The sequence below is a fragment of the Nerophis ophidion genome, linkage group LG06, assembly GCF_033978795.1.
Source record: "Nerophis ophidion isolate RoL-2023_Sa linkage group LG06, RoL_Noph_v1.0, whole genome shotgun sequence".
Classification (NCBI taxonomy): domain Eukaryota; kingdom Metazoa; phylum Chordata; class Actinopteri; order Syngnathiformes; family Syngnathidae; genus Nerophis; species Nerophis ophidion.
Genome location: NC_084616.1, coordinates 10,356,196 through 10,372,071, shown reverse-complemented (window position 1 = coordinate 10,372,071; position 15,876 = coordinate 10,356,196). Strand labels below are relative to the sequence as shown.

The window sequence follows — 15,876 nt, the reverse complement described above, 5'->3', positions numbered from 1 at the left end:
AGACCACAGAACACTTTTTCCATTTCGCATCAGCTTTGGCCCAATGACTCCAGCAGCGTTCCTTGGTGTTGTTGATAAATGGGTTTTGCTTTGCATAGTAGAGTTTTAACTTGCACTTACAGATGTAACAAACAACTATAGTTACTGACAGTAGTTTTATGAAGTGTTCCTGAGCCCCTGTGGTCATATCCTTTACACACTGATGTCGTTTTTTTATTCAGTACCGCCTGAGGGATCAAAGTTTCGTAATATCATCGCTTACGTGTAGTGATTTCTCCAGATTCTCTGAACCTTTTGATGATTTTACGGACCGTAGATGGTAAAATCCCTAAATTCCTTGCATTAGCTCGTTGAGAAATGTTGTTCTAAAACTGTTTGACATTTTACTTACAAATTGGTGACCCTCGCCTCATCCTTGTTTGTGAATGACTGAGCATTTCATGGAAGCTGCTTTTATACCCAATCAGGGCACACAATTGTTCCCAATTAGCCTGCACACCTGTGGGATGTTCCAAATAAGTATTTCTCAACTTTATCAGTATTTATTGCCACCTTTCCCAACTTCTTTGTCACGTGTTGTTGGCATCAAATTCTAAAGTTAATGATTATTTGCAAAAAAAAAAAAAATGTTTTTATCAGTTTGAACATCAAATATGTTGTCTTTGTAGCATATTCAACTGAATATGGGTTGAAAATGATTTGCAAATCATTGTATTCCGTTTATATTTACATCTAACACAATTTCCCAACTCATATGGAAACGGGGTTTGTATTTGCATATAACAAGATTAAGGACTCCAATTTAAGGTGCGGTAGTGAAAACGAATATGGACTAAAAATACATCACATAAGCAATAAAGATAAAAAATAAGAGTTGAAATAATCTATCCAATAAAAACAATAAGAAATACAATATACAAAAAAACTGTACAATATACAGAATAAAACAAGAGTATTGGTACAGATGAAGAGAATATGCCCAATAAATCAGTGCAAGCCAACGAAGAGTATGTGCAGATGTCGTGACAAATGTAGCTTACCGCCATCAATGTGTGAATGTGGAATTAATGAATGAAGGGCGGGTTCTGTCCTTTGTGAACCGCAAAATAAATATCCTCCATTATAGTAGGGACTCAAAATTCCTAGAAGTTCTGTTCCAAGAGCCTGTGTGAAGTGTGGGGAAAAAAAGTAAACGAATCAGGAGCAAGGGTGAAGTATCTTGCTCAAGGACACATCAAGGTTGGTAGAAGGTGGGGATTGAACCAGGGACCCTTAGGTTGCTGGCACGGCCACTCTCCCAACTGCGCCACACCGTCCTGTCCAGGTGAGTAATCTATAAAAATGCCCCAAAATTGGTCATTTAGTCACTAAAAATATGAATTTAACCACGTTAACTGCGGCAAAAGCCGCGACCGCTCTCGTCATTTGCCGTAATTCCCTAAAAAATTGACCACTATTGTAGCAACAACATGCCGTAACCGCCTTTGACTTTTTACTTGTTAATGGATGAGGGATGGAACAGTAAACGATATGATGATAATACGCGTTAAAATTCCTGACGGTTAGTAATACGTCTAATTTTTTAATCACCAAAACCCAGTCATTTATCAATGCATTTTAGGCATTTTAGGGGCGGCCTGGCCTAGTGCAGTGGTCCCCAACCTTTTACTCTTAACACACCTCAGACAATCTTATAAGACACAAGATAATCAGGTGTTTGCTGTCTTTGGTCTGAAGGGGAAAATCTAGTCAAAAACAGTCCAATTGTCTTCATGTGTCTTACCCACTTCAGAAGACATTTAGTCTCTGATCAGTTTATGAGGATGGACTAGGATTGGTCAGCTCTAGTTTACAAGCAAGATCCATATAAAGATTGAGTGATATCAACTTAAGTCACTACTAATACTATTTCTTCATGACCAGAAAAAGTAACTGGAATTACAACCACGAAGGGACTCGACCCTCAATCTTCTGATCCGAAGTCAGACGCCTTATCCATTAGGCCACATGGTCTTCTCACACTTGTTGAGATTTTTTATCTGCTATTGACTCAACACATAAATACAACCAACCGTGCTTTGAACAGTTCTTAATGTGTGCTACAATAACATCGACAGAGCATACAGAACTCTTCTACCCCACCAAAAAGCCAGACTTTTGTTTTGCAAACCCAAAAAATTGCGTGAAAAAATGTGATCTAAAGGGTTAGGCGTCAGTGTTCGTCAAAGAGTTTTGATCGTAAATATTAAACTTGTATAATATTTCCTGTTTTGGAGCTGATCACCAAGACTAATTCACTCTTAACACACCTCAGACAGTCTTTAAAGACACAAGATAATCGAGTGTTTGCTGTCTTTGGTCTAAAGGGGAAAATCTAGTGAAAACAGTCCAATTGTCTTACCTCGCTTTCCTATCAGTTTATGATCATGGAATTAGATTGGTCAGCTCTAGTTTACAAGCAAGATCCAGATAAAGATCTAGTTATATCAACTAAAGTTACTACTAATACTATTTCTTCCTGACCAGAAAAGTAACTAGAATTACAACCATGAAGGGACTTGAATCCTCAATCTTCTGATCCGAAGTCAGACGCCTTGTCCATTAGCCACATGGTCTTCTGACAGTTATTGAGATTTTTTATCTGCTATAGACTATACACATAAAGACAAACAACCAGGCTTCGAGCAGTTCTTAATGTGTGCTACAATAACATCGTCACAGCCCACAGAACCATTCTGTCCCACCAAAAAGCCAGACTCTTGTCCTTCAAACCCCAAATCTTGCGTGAACAAATGTGATCTAAAGGGTTAGGGGTTGGTGTTCCTCAAAGAGTTTTGATCGTAAAATTTAAACATATTCAATGTTTCTTGTTTTTTTGAAACTGATCACCAAGACTAATTCACTCTTAACACACCTCAGACAGTCTTATAAGACACAAGATAATCGAGTGTTTGCTGTCTTTGGTCTGAAAGGGAAAATCTAGTGATAACAGTCCAATTGTCTTACCTCGTTTTGCTATCAGTTTATGATCATGGACTTAGATTGGTCAGCTCTAGTTTACAAGCAAGATCCAGATAAAGATCTAGTTATATCAACTAAAGTCACTACTAATACTATTTCTTCCTGACCAGAAAAGTAACTGGAATTACAACCACGAAGGGACTCGAACCCTCAATCTTCTGATCCGAAGTCAGATGCCTTGTCCATTAGGCCACATGGTCTTCTGCATGCTGAATAGATTTTCTATCTGCTATAGACTCAACACAAAAATATAAACAACCAGGCTTTGAGCAGTTCTTAATGTCTGCTACAATAATATCGACACAGCTACCAACCCCCAAAAAGTCAGACTCTCGTCCTTCAAAACCGAAAGATTGCGTGATCAAATGTAATCTAAAGGGTTGGGCGTCGGCGTTCCTTACAGACATAAAGAGTTTTGATCCAACATGTTCAATATTTCCTGTTTTGGAGCTGATTACCAAGACTAATTCACTCTTAACACACCTCAGATAATCTTATAAGACACAAGATAATCGGTTGTTTGCTGTCTTTGGTCTGAAGGGGAAAATCTGGTCAAAGACAATCCAATTGTCTTTATGGGTCTTACCTCGCTCCCTCATCAGTTTATGATCATGGACATAGATTGGTCAGCTCTAGTTTACAAGCAAGTTCCGGATAAAGATCTAGTGAAATCAACTTAAGTCACTACTAATACTATTTCTTCCTGACCAGAAAAGTAACTGAAATTACAACCATGATGGGACTTGAACCCTCAATCTTCTAATCCGAAGTCAGACGCCTTATCCATTAGGCCACATGGTCTTCTGACTGCTGAGTAAATTTTCTATCTGCTATAGACTCAACACAAAAATACAAACAACCAGGCTTTGAGCAGTTCTTAATGTCTGCTACCATAATATCGACACAGCTACCAACCCCCAAAAAGTCAGACTCTCGTCCTTCAAAACCGAAAGATTGCGTGATCCAATTTTATCTAAAGGGTTGGGCGTCGGCGTTCCTTACAGACATAAAGAGTTTTGTTCCAACATGTTCAATATATCCTGTTTTGGAGCTGATCACCAAGACTAATTGACTCTTAACACAACTCAGATAATCTTATAAGACACAAGATGATCGGTTGTTTGCTGTCTTTGGTCTGAAGGGAGAAATCTGGTCAAAGACAGTCCAATTGTCTTAATGGGTCTTATCTCGCTCTCTCATCAGTTTATGATCATGGATTTAGATTGGTCAGCTCTATTTTACAAGCAATTTCCAGATAAAGATCTAGTGATATCAACTTAAGTCACTACTAATACTATTTATTCCTGACCAGAAAAGTAACTGGAATTACAACCATGAAGGGACTCGAACCCTCAATCTTCTGATCCGAAGTCAGACGCCTTATCCATTAGGCCACATGGTCTTCTGACACTTGTTGAGATTTTTTATCTGCTATAGACTCAACACATAAATACAACCATCCGGGCTTTGAGCAGTTCTTAATGTGTGCTACAATAACATCGTCACAGCACACAGAACTCTTCTACCCCACCAAAAAGCCAGACTCTCGTTTTTCAAACCCAAAAAATTGCGTGAACAAATGTGATCTAAAGGGTTAGGCGTCGGTGTTCGTCAAAGAGTTTTGATCGTAAATATTAAACTTGTATAATATTTCCTTTTGTGGAGCTGATCACCAAGACTAATTCACTCTTAACACACCTCAGACAGTCTTATAAGACACAAGATAATCAGGTGTTTGCTGTCTTTGGTCTGAAGGGGGAAATCTAGTGAAAACAGTCCAATTGTCTTACCTCGCTTTCCTATCAGTTTATGATCATGGACTTAGATTGGTCAGCTCTAGTTTACAAGCAAGATCCAGATAAAGATCTAGTTATATCAACTAAAGTCACTACTAATACTATTTCTTCCTGACCAGAAAAGTAACTGAAGTTACAACCATGAAGGAATTCAAACCCTCAATCTTCTGATCCGAAGACAGACAACTTATCCATTAGGCCACATGGTCTTCTGACACTTGTTGAGATTTTTTATCTGCTATAGACTCAACACATAAATACAAACAACCGGGCTTTGAGCAGTTCTTAAAGTGTGCTACAATAACATCGACAGAGCACACAGAACCATTCTGTCCCACCAAAAAGCCAGACTCTCGTCCTTCAAACCCCAAATTTTGCGTGAACAAATGTGATCCAAAGGGTTAGGGGTTGGTGTTCCTCAAAGAGTTTTGATCGTAAAATTTAAACATATTCAATGTTTCTTGTTTTTTTGGAGCTGATCACCAAGACAAATTCACTCTTAACACACCTCAGACTATCTTATAAGACACAAGATAATCGGGTGTTTGCTGTCTTTGGTCTGAAGGGGAAAATCCAGTTAAAACAGTCCAATTGTCTTTCCTCACTTTCTTATCAGTTTATGATCGTGGATATAGGCTAGTCAGCTCTTGTTTGAAAGCATGATCCAGATGTAGATATAGTGATATCAACTTAAGTCATTACTAATACTATTTCTTCCTGACCAGAAAAGTAACTTGACTCTCAACCATGAAGGGACTTGAACCCTCAATCTTCTGATTCGAAGTCAGACGCCTTATCCATTAGGCCACATGGTCTTCTGACTGCTGATTAGATTTTCTATCTGCTATAGACTCAACACAAAAATACAAACAACCAGGCTTTGAGCAGTTCTTAATGTCTGCTACAATAACATCGACACAGCTACCAACCCCCAAAAAGTCAGACTCTCGTCCTTCAAAACCGAAAAATTGCGTGATCAAATTTTATCCAAAGGGTTGGGCGTCGGCGTTCCTTACAGACATAAAGAGTATTGATCCAACATGTTCAATATTTCCTGTTTTGGAGCTGATCACCAAGACTAATTCACTCTGAACACACCTCAGACAGTCTTATAAGACACAAGATGCTCGGTTGTTTGCTGTCTTTGGTCTGAAGGGAGAAATGTGGTCAAAGACAGTCCAATTGTCTTTATGGGTCTTACCTCGCTCTCTCATCAGTTTATGAACATGGACTTAGATTGGTCAGCTCTATTTTACAAGCAAGTTCCAGATAAAGATCTAGTGATATCAACTAAAGTTACTACTAATACTATTTCTTCCTGACCAGAAAAGTAACTGGAATTACAACCATGAAGGGACTAGAACCCTCAATCTTCATATCCGAAGTCAGACACCTTGTCCATTAGGCCACATGGTATTCTGACAGTTATTGAGATTGTTTATCTGCTATAGACTATACACATAAAGACAAACAACAAGGCTTCGAGCAGTTGTTAATGTGTGCTACAATAACACCGTCACAGCACACAGAACCATTCTGTCCCACCAAAAAGCCAGACTCTTGTCCTTCAAACCCCAAAGCTTGCGTGAACAATTGTGATCTAAAGGGTTAGGGTTTGGTGTTCCTCAAAGAGTTTTGATCGTAAAATTTAAACATATTCAATGTTTCTTGTTTTTTTAAAACTGATCACCAAGACAAATTCACTCTTAACACACCTCAGACTATCTTATAAGACACAAGATAATCGGGTGTTTGCTGTCTTTGGTCTGAAGGGGAAAATCTGGTCAAAGACAATCCAGTTGTCATTATGGGTCTTACCTCGCTCTCTCATCAGTTTATGATCATGGATTTAGATTGGTCAGCTCTAGTTTACAAGCAATTTCCAGGTAAAGATCTAGTGATATCAACTTAAGTCACTACTAATACTATTTATTCCTGACCAGAAAAGTAACTGGAATTACAACCATGAAGGGACTCGAACCCTCAGTCTTCTGATCCGAAGTCAGATGCCTTATCCATTAGGCCACATGGTCTTCTGACGCTTATTGAGATTGTTTATCTGCTATAGACTCAACACATGAAGACAGACCAGGCTTTGAGCAGTTCTTAATGTCTGCTACAATAACATCGACACAGCCACCAACCCCCAAAAAGCCAGACTCTCGTCCTTCAAAACCGAAAGATTGCGTGATCAAATGTGATCTAAAGGGTCGGGCGTCGGCGTTCCTTTCAGACAAAGAGTTTTGATCCAACTTGTTCAATATTTCCTGTTTTGGAGCTTATTACCAAAACTAATTCACTCTTAACACACCTCAGACAATCTTATACGACACAAGATAATCGGTTGTTTGCTGTCTTTGGTCTGACGGGGAAAATCTGGTCAAAGACAATCCAATTGTCTTTATGGGTCTTACCTCACTCTCTCATCAGTTTATGATCATGGACTTAGATTGGTCAGCTCTAGTTTACAAGCAAGTTGCAGATAAAGATCTTACTATTTATTCCTGACCAGAAAAGTAACTGGAATTACAACCATGAAGGTACTCGAAACCTCGATCTTCTTATCCGAAGTCAGACGCCTTCTTGATTAGGCCACATGGTCTTCTGCCTGCTGATTAGATTTTCTATCTGCTATGGACTCAACACAAAAATTCAAACAACCAAGCTTTGAGCAGTTCTTAATATCTGCTACAACAACATCGACACAGCTACCAACCCCCAAAAAGTCAGACTCTCGTCCTTCAAAACCGAAAGATTGCGTGATCAAATGTGATCTAAAGGGTTGGGCGTCGGCGTTCCTTACAGACATAAAGAGTTTTGATCTAACATGTTCAATGTTTCCTGTTTTGGAGCTGATTACCATGACTAAGTCACTCTTAACGTGTGCTACAATAACATCGACAGAGCACACAGAACTCTTCTACCCCACCAAAAAGCCAGACTCTCGTTTTTCAAACCCAAAAAATTGCGTGAACAAATGTGATCTAAAGGGTTAGGCGTCGGTGTTCGTCAAAGAGTTTTGATCGTAAATATTAAACTTGTATAATATTTCCTTTTTTGGAGCTGATCACCAAGACTAATTCACTCTTAACACACCTCAGACAGTCTTATAAGACACAAGATGATCGGTTGTTTGCTGTCTTTGGTCTGAAGGGGAAAATCTGGTCAAAGACAGTCCAATTGTCTTTATGGGTCTTACCTCGCTCTCTCATCAGTTTATGATCATGGACTTAGATTGGTCAGCTGTAGTTTACAAGCAAGTTCCAGATAAAGATCAAGTGATATCAACTTAAGTCACTACTAATACTATTTATTCCTGACCAGAAAAGTAACTGGAATTACAACCATGAAGGGACTCGAACCCTAAATCTTCTGATCCGAAGTCAGACGCCTTATCCATTAGGTCACATGGTCTTCTGACACTCGTTGAGATTTTTTTATTTGCTATAGACTCAACACATAAATACAAACAACCGGGCTTTGAACAGTTCTTAATGTGTGCTACAATAACATCGACAGAGCACACAGAACTCTTCTAACCCACCAAAAAGCCAGACTCTCGTCTTTCAAACCCAAAAAATTGCGTGAACAAATGTGATCTAAAGGGTTAGGTGTTAGGTTAGGTGTTAGGTTTGATCGTAAATATTAAACTTGTATAATATTTCCTTTTTTGGAGCTGATCACCAAGACTAATTCACTCTTAACACACCTCAGACAGTCTTATAAGACACAAGATAATCGGGTGTTTGCTGTCTTTGGTCTGAAGGGGAAAATCTAGTGAAAACAGTCCAATTGTCTTACCTCGCTTTCCTATCAGTTTATGATCATGGACTTAGATTGGTCAGCTCTAGTTTACAAGCAAGATCCAGATAAAGATCTAGTTATATCAACTAAAGTCACTACTAATACTATTTCTTCCTGACCAGAAAAGTAACTGAAATTACAACCATGAAGGGACTTGAACCCTCAATCTTCTGATCCGAAGTCAGACGCCTTGTCCATTAGGCCACATGGTCTTCTGACACATACTGACATTTTTTATCTGCAACCAGGCTTCGAGCAGTTCTTAATGTGTGCTACAATAACATTGACACAGCACACAGAACCATTCTGTCCCACCAAAAAGCCAGACTCTTGTCCTTCAAACACCAAATCTTGCGTGAACAAATGTGATCTAAAGGGTTAGAGGTTGGTGTTCCTCAAAGAGTTTTGATCGTAAAATTTAAACATATTCAATGTTTCTTGTTTTTGTGGAGCTGATCACCAAGACAAATTCACTCTTAACACACCTCAGACTATCTTATAAGAAACAAGATAATCGGGTGTTTGCTGTCTTTGGTCTGAAGGGGAAAATCCAGTTAAAACAGTATAATTGTCTTTCCTCACTCTCTTATCAGTTTATGATTGTGGATATAGGCTAGTCAACTCTTGTCTGAAAGCATGATCCAGATGTAGATATAGTGATATCAACTTAAGTCATTACTAATACTATTTCTTCCTGACCAGAAAAGTAACTTGAATTTCAACCATGAAGGGACTTGAACCCTCAACCTTCTGATCCGAAGTCAGACGCCTTATCCATTAGGCCACATGGTCTTCTGACTGCTGATTAGGTTTTCTATCTGCTATAGACTCAACACAAAAATACAAACAACCAGGCTTTGAGCAGTTCTTAATGTCTGCTACAATAACATCGACACAGCCACCAACCCCCAAAAAGCCATGCTCTAGTCCTTCAAAACCGAAAAATTGCGTGATCAAATGTGATCTAAAGGGTTAGGCTTCGGCGTTCTTTTCAGACATAAAGAGTTTTGATCTAACATGTTCAATATTTCCTGTTTTGGAGCTGATTCCCAAGACTAATTCACTCTTAACACACCTCAGACAATCTTATAAGACACAAGATAATCGGTTGTTTGCTGTCTTTGGTCTGAAGGGAGAAATCTGGTCAAAGACAATCCAATTGTCTTTATGTATCTTACCTCGCTTTCCTATCAGTTTATGATCATGGACATAGATTGGTCAGCTATATCTTACAAGCAAGATCCAGATAAAGATGTAGTGATATCAACTAAAGTCACTACTAATACTATTTCTTCCTGACCAGAAAAGTAACTGGAATTACAACCATGAAGGGATTTGAACCCTCAATCTTCTGATCCGAAGTCAGACGCCTTATCCATTAGGCCACATGGCCTCCGGGCACAAAGTTTCATTTTTTCATCTGCTATAGACTCAACACATAAAGACAAACAACCAGGCTTTCAGCAGTTCTTAATTTCTGCTACAATAACATCGACAGAGCACACAGAACCATTCTGCCCCACCAAAAAGCCAGACTCTTATCTTTCAAACCCCAAATCTTGCGTGAACAAATGTGAGGCATCGGTGTTCCTCAAAGAGTTTTCATCGTAAAAATTAAACATGTTCAATATTTCCTGTTTTGGAGCTGATTAACAAGACTAATTCACTCTTAACACACCTCAGACAATCTTATAAGACACAAGATAATCAGGTGTTTGCTGCCTTTGGTCTGAAGGGGAAAATCTGGTCCAAAATAGTCCAATTGTCTTTATGTGTCTTACCCACTTCAAATGACGTTCAGTCTATGATCGTTGACTTAGATTGGTCAGCTCCAGTTTACAAGCAAGATCCAGATAAAGATTCAGTCATATCAACATAAGTCACTACTAAACTGACCAGAAAAGTGACTGGAATTCCAACCATGAAGGGACTTGAACCCTCAATCTTCTGATCCGAAGTCAGACGCCTTATCCATTAGGCCACATGGTCTTCTGACTGCTGATTAGATTTTCTATCTGCTATAGACTCAACACAAGAATACAAACAACCAGGCTTTGAGCAGTTCTTAATGTCTGCTACAATAACATCGACACAGCTACCAACCCCCAAAAAGTCAGACTCTCGTCCGTTAAAACCGAAAGATTGCGTGATCAAATGTGATCTAAAGGGTTGGGCGTCGGCGTTCCTTTCAGACATAAAGAGTTTTGATCCAACATGTTCAATATTTCCTGTTTTGGAGCTGATTACCAAGACTAATTCACTCTTAACACACCTCAGACAGTCTTATAAGACACAAGATGATCGGGTGTTTGCTGTCTTTGGTCTGAAGGGGAAAATCTGGTCAAAGACAATCCAATTGTCTTTATGGGTCTTACCTCGCTCTCTCATCAGTTTTTGATCATGGACATGAATTGGTCAGCTCTAGTTTACAAGCAAGTTCCAGATAAAAATCTAGTGAAATCAACTTAAGTCACTACTAATACTATTTCTTCCTGACCAGAAAAGTAACTGGAATTACAACCATGAAGGGACTCGAACCCTCAATCTTCTTACCCGAAGTCAGACGCCTTATCCATTAGGACACATGGTTTTCTGACACTTGTTGAGATTTTTTATCTGCTATAGACTCAACACATAAATACAAACAACCGGGCTTTGAGCAGTTCTTAATGTGTGCTACAATAACATCGACAGAGCACACAGAACTCTTCTACCCCACCAAAAAGCCAGACTCTCGTTTTTCAAACCCAAAAAATTGCGTGAACAAATGTGATCTAAAGGGTTAGGCGTCGGTGTTCGTCAAAGAGTTTTGATCGTAAATATTAAACTTGTATAATATTTCCTTTTTTGGAGCTGATCACCAACACTAATTCACTCTTAACACACCTCAGACAGTCTTATAAGACAAAAGATGATCGGTTGTTTGCTGTCTTTGGTCTGAAGGGGAAAATCTGGTCAAAGACCGCCCAATTGTCTTTATGGGTCTTACCTCGCTCTCTCATCAGTTTATGATCATGGACTTAGATTGGTCAGCTCTAGTTTACAAGCAAGTTCCGGATGAAGATCAAGTGATATCAACTTAAGTCACTACTAATACTATTTATTCCTGACCAGAAAAGTAACTAGCGTTACAACCATGAAGGGACTCGAACCCTCAATCTTCCGATTCGAAGTCAGACGCCTTATCCATTAGGCCACGTGGTCTTCTAACACTCGTTGAGATTTTTTTATTTGCTATAGACTCAACACATAAATACAAACAACCGGGCTTTGAACAGTTCTTAATGTGTGCTACAATAACATCGACCGAGCACACAGAACTCTTCTACCCCACCAAAAAGCCAGACTCTCGTCTTTCAAACCCAAAAAATTGCGTGAACAAATGTGATCTAAAGGGTTAGGTGTCGGTGTTCGTCAAAGAGTTTTGATCGTAAATATTAAACTTGTATAATATTTCCTTTTTTGGAGCTGATCACCAAGACTGATTCACTCTTAACACACCTCAGACAGTCTTATAAGACACAAGATAATCGGGTGTTTGCTGTCTTTGGTCTGAAGGGGAAAATCTAGTGAAATCAGTCCAATTGTCTTACCTCGCTTTCCTATCAGTTTATGATCATGGACTTAGATTGGTCAGCTCTAGTTTACAAGCAAGATCCAGATAAAGATCTCGTTGTATCAACTAAAGTTACTACTAATACTATTTCTTCCTGACCAGAAAAGTAACTGGAATTACAACCATGAGGGGACTTGAACCTACAATTTTCTGATCCGAAGTCAGACGCCTTATCCATCAGGCCACATGGTCTTCTGCCTGCTAATTAGATTTTCTATCTGCTATAGACTCAGCACAAAAATACAAACAACCAGGCTTTGAGCAGTTCTTAATGTCTGCTACAATAACATCGACAAAGCTACCAACCCCCAGAAAGTCACACTCTCGTCCTTCAAACCGAAAGATTGCGTGATCAAATGTGATCTAAAAGGTTGGGCATCGGCGTTCCTTACAGACATAAAGAGTTTTGATCCAACAGGTTCAATATTTCCTGTTTTGGAGCTGATTACCAAGACTAATTCACTCTTAACACACCTCAGATAATCTTATAAAACACAAGATAATCTGGTGTTTGCTGTCTTTGGTCAGAAGGGGAAAATCTGGTCAAAGACAATCCAATTGTCTTTATGGGTTTTACCTCGCTCTCTCATCAGTTTATGATCATGGACTTAGATTGGTCAGCTCTAGTTTACAAGCAAGTTCCAGATAAAGATGTAGTGAAATCAACATAAGTCAATACTAATACTATTTATTCCTGACCAGAAAAGTACCTCGAGTTACAACCATGAAGGGACTTGAACCCTCAATCTTCTAATCCGAAGTCAGACGCCTTATCTATTAGGCCACATGGTCTCTTAAAAGTTATTGAGATTTTTTATCTGCTATAGACTCAACACATAAATACAAACATTCAGGCTTTGAACAGTTCTTAATGTGACCAGAAAAGTAACTGGAATTACAACCATGAAGGGACTCGAACCCTCAATCTTCTGATCCGAAGTCAGACGCCTTATCCATTAGGCCACATGGTCTTTTGGCACTTGTTGAGATTTTTAACCTGCTATAGACTCTACACATAAATACAAACACCCGGGCTTTGAACAGTTCTTAATGTGTGCTACAATAACATCGACAGAGCACACAGAACTCTTCTACCCCACCAAAAAGCCAGACTCTCGTCTTTCAAACCCAAAAAATTGCGTGAACAAATGTGATCTAAAGGGTTAGGCGTCGGTGTTCGTCAAAGAGTTTTGATCGTAAATATAAAACTTGTATAATATTTCCTGTTTTGGAGCTGATCACCAAGACTAATTCACTCTTAACACACCTCAGACAGTCTTATAAGACACAAGACAATCGAGTGTCTGCTGTCTTTGGTCTGAAGGGGAAAATCTAGTGAAAACAGTCCAATTGTCTTACCTCGCTTTCCTATCAGTTTATGAACATGGACTTAGATTGGTCAGCTCTAGTTTACAAGCAAGATCCAGATAAAGATCTAGTTATATAAACTAAAGTCACTACTAATACTATTTCTTCCTGACCAGAAAAGTAACTGAAATTACAACCATGAAGGGACTTGAACCCTCAATCTTCTGATCCGAAGTCAGACGCCTTGTCCATTAGGCCACATAGTCTTCTGACACATACTGAAATTTTTTTTCTGCTATAGACTCAACACATAAAGACAAACAACCGAGCTTCGAGCAGTTCTTAATGTGTGCTACAATAACATCGACACAGCACACAGAACCATTCTGTCCCACCAAAAAGCCAGACTCTCGTCCTTCAAACCCCAAATTTTGCATGAACAAATGTGATCCAAAGGGTTAGGGGTTGGTGTTCCTCAAAGAGTTTTGATCGTAAAATTTAAACATATTCAATGTTTCTTGTTTTTTTGGAGCTGATCACCAAGACAAATTCACTCTTAACACACCTCAGACCATCTTATAAGACACAAGATAATCGAGTGTTTGCTGTCTTTGGTCTGAAGGGGAAAATCCAGTTAAAACAGTCCAATTGTCTTTCCTCACTCTCTTATCAGTTTATGATCGTGGATATAGGCTAGTCAGCTCTTGTTTGAAAGCATGATCCAGATGTAGATATAGTGATATCAACTTAAGTCATTACTAATACTATTTCTTCCTGACCAGAAAAGTAACTTGACTCTCAACCATGAAGGGACTTGAACCCTCAATCTTCTGATTCGAAGTCAGACGCCTTATCCATTAGGCCACATGGTCTTCTGATTGCTGATTAGATTTTCTATCTGCTAAAGACTCAACACAAAAATACAAACAACCAGGCTTTGAGCAGTTCTTAATGTCTGCTACCATAATATCGACACAGCTACCAACCCCCAAAAAGTCAGACTCTCGTCCTTCAAAACCGAAAAATTGCGTGATCAAATTTTATCCAAAGGGTTGGGCGTCGGCGTTCCTTACAGACATAAAGAGTATTGATCCAACATGTTCAATATTTCCTGTTTTGGAGCTGATCACCAAGACTAATTCACTCTGAACACACCTCAGACAGTCTTATAAGACACAAGATGCTCGGTTGTTTGCTGTCTTTGGTCTGAAGGGAGAAATGTGGTCAAAGACAGTCCAATTGTCTTTATGGGTCTTACCTCGCTCTCTCATCAGTTTATGAACATGGACTTAGATTGGTCAGCTCTATTTTACAAGCAAGTTCCAGATAAAGATCTAGTGATATCAACTAAAGTTACTACTAATACTATTTCTTCCTGACCAGAAAAGTAACTGAAATTACAACCATGAAGGGACTAGAACCCTCAATCTTCATATCCGAAGTCAGACACCTTGTCCATTAGGCCACATGGTATTCTGACAGTTATTGAGATTGTTTATCTGCTATAGACTATACACATAAAGACAAACAACAAGGCTTCGAGCAGTTGTTAATGTGTGCTACAATAACACCGTCACAGCACACAGAACCATTCTGTCCCACCAAAAAGCCAGACTCTTGTCCTTCAAACCCCAAAGCTTGCGTGAACAATTGTGATCTAAAGGGTTAGGGTTTGGTGTTCCTCAAAGAGTTTTGATCGTAAAATTTAAACATATTCAATGTTTCTTGTTTTTTTTAAACTGATAACCAAGACAAATTCACTCTTAACACACCTCAGACTATCTTATAAGACACAAGATAATCGGGTGTTTGCTGTCTTTGGTCTGAAGGGGAAAATCTGGTCAAAGACAATCCAGTTGTCATTATGGGTCTTACCTCGCTCTCTCATCAGTTTATGATCATGGATTTAGATTGGTCAGCTCTAGTTTACAAGCAATTTCCAGGTAAAGATCTAGTGATATCAACTTAAGTCACTACTAATACTATTTATTCCTGACCAGAAAATCAACTGGAATTACAACCACGAAGGGACTCGAACCCTCAGTCTTCTGATCCGAAGTCAGATGCCTTATCCATTAGGCCACATGGTCTTCTGACGCTTATTGAGATTGTTTATCTGCTATAGACTCAACACATGAAGACAGACCAGGCTTTGAGCAGTTCTTAATGTCTGCTACAATAACATCGACACAGCTACCAACCCCCAAAAAGCCAGACTCTCGTCCTTCAAAACCGAAAGATTGCGTGATCAAATGTGATCTTAAGGGTCGGGCGTCGGCGTTCCTTTCAGACAAAGAGTTTTGATCCAACTTGTTCAATATTTCCTGTTTT

The 15,876-nt window shown here is 39.1% G+C and overlaps 1 protein-coding gene and 12 non-coding genes across 13 annotated transcripts in view; 1 reads left to right on the top strand and 12 right to left on the bottom strand.

Annotated features, from left to right (window-relative positions):
• The window catches only part of pou6f1 (POU class 6 homeobox 1), a 58,892-nt gene that overhangs the window by 17,053 nt on the left and 25,963 nt on the right, over nt 1-15,876 (top strand). The gene's annotated exons all lie outside the window — the stretch shown is intronic.
• Nucleotides 3,149-3,221, bottom strand: trnar-ucg (transfer RNA arginine (anticodon UCG)). Its single transcript has one exon. It is a non-coding gene; the product is annotated as a tRNA-Arg (tRNA).
• On the bottom strand, nt 4,351-4,423 carry trnar-ucg (transfer RNA arginine (anticodon UCG)). Its single transcript has one exon. It is a non-coding gene; the product is annotated as a tRNA-Arg (tRNA).
• trnar-ucg (transfer RNA arginine (anticodon UCG)) lies at nt 5,560-5,632 on the bottom strand. Its single transcript has one exon. It is a non-coding gene; the product is annotated as a tRNA-Arg (tRNA).
• Nucleotides 6,778-6,850, bottom strand: trnar-ucg (transfer RNA arginine (anticodon UCG)). The gene has a single exon. It is a non-coding gene; the product is annotated as a tRNA-Arg (tRNA).
• Nucleotides 8,761-8,833, bottom strand: trnar-ucg (transfer RNA arginine (anticodon UCG)). Its single transcript has one exon. It is a non-coding gene; the product is annotated as a tRNA-Arg (tRNA).
• trnar-ucg (transfer RNA arginine (anticodon UCG)) lies at nt 9,341-9,413 on the bottom strand. Its single transcript has one exon. It is a non-coding gene; the product is annotated as a tRNA-Arg (tRNA).
• On the bottom strand, nt 9,942-10,014 carry trnar-ucg (transfer RNA arginine (anticodon UCG)). The gene has a single exon. It is a non-coding gene; the product is annotated as a tRNA-Arg (tRNA).
• trnar-ucg (transfer RNA arginine (anticodon UCG)) lies at nt 10,538-10,610 on the bottom strand. The gene has a single exon. It is a non-coding gene; the product is annotated as a tRNA-Arg (tRNA).
• Nucleotides 13,136-13,208, bottom strand: trnar-ucg (transfer RNA arginine (anticodon UCG)). The gene has a single exon. It is a non-coding gene; the product is annotated as a tRNA-Arg (tRNA).
• trnar-ucg (transfer RNA arginine (anticodon UCG)) lies at nt 13,739-13,811 on the bottom strand. The gene has a single exon. It is a non-coding gene; the product is annotated as a tRNA-Arg (tRNA).
• Nucleotides 14,345-14,417, bottom strand: trnar-ucg (transfer RNA arginine (anticodon UCG)). Its single transcript has one exon. It is a non-coding gene; the product is annotated as a tRNA-Arg (tRNA).
• Nucleotides 15,563-15,635, bottom strand: trnar-ucg (transfer RNA arginine (anticodon UCG)). Its single transcript has one exon. It is a non-coding gene; the product is annotated as a tRNA-Arg (tRNA).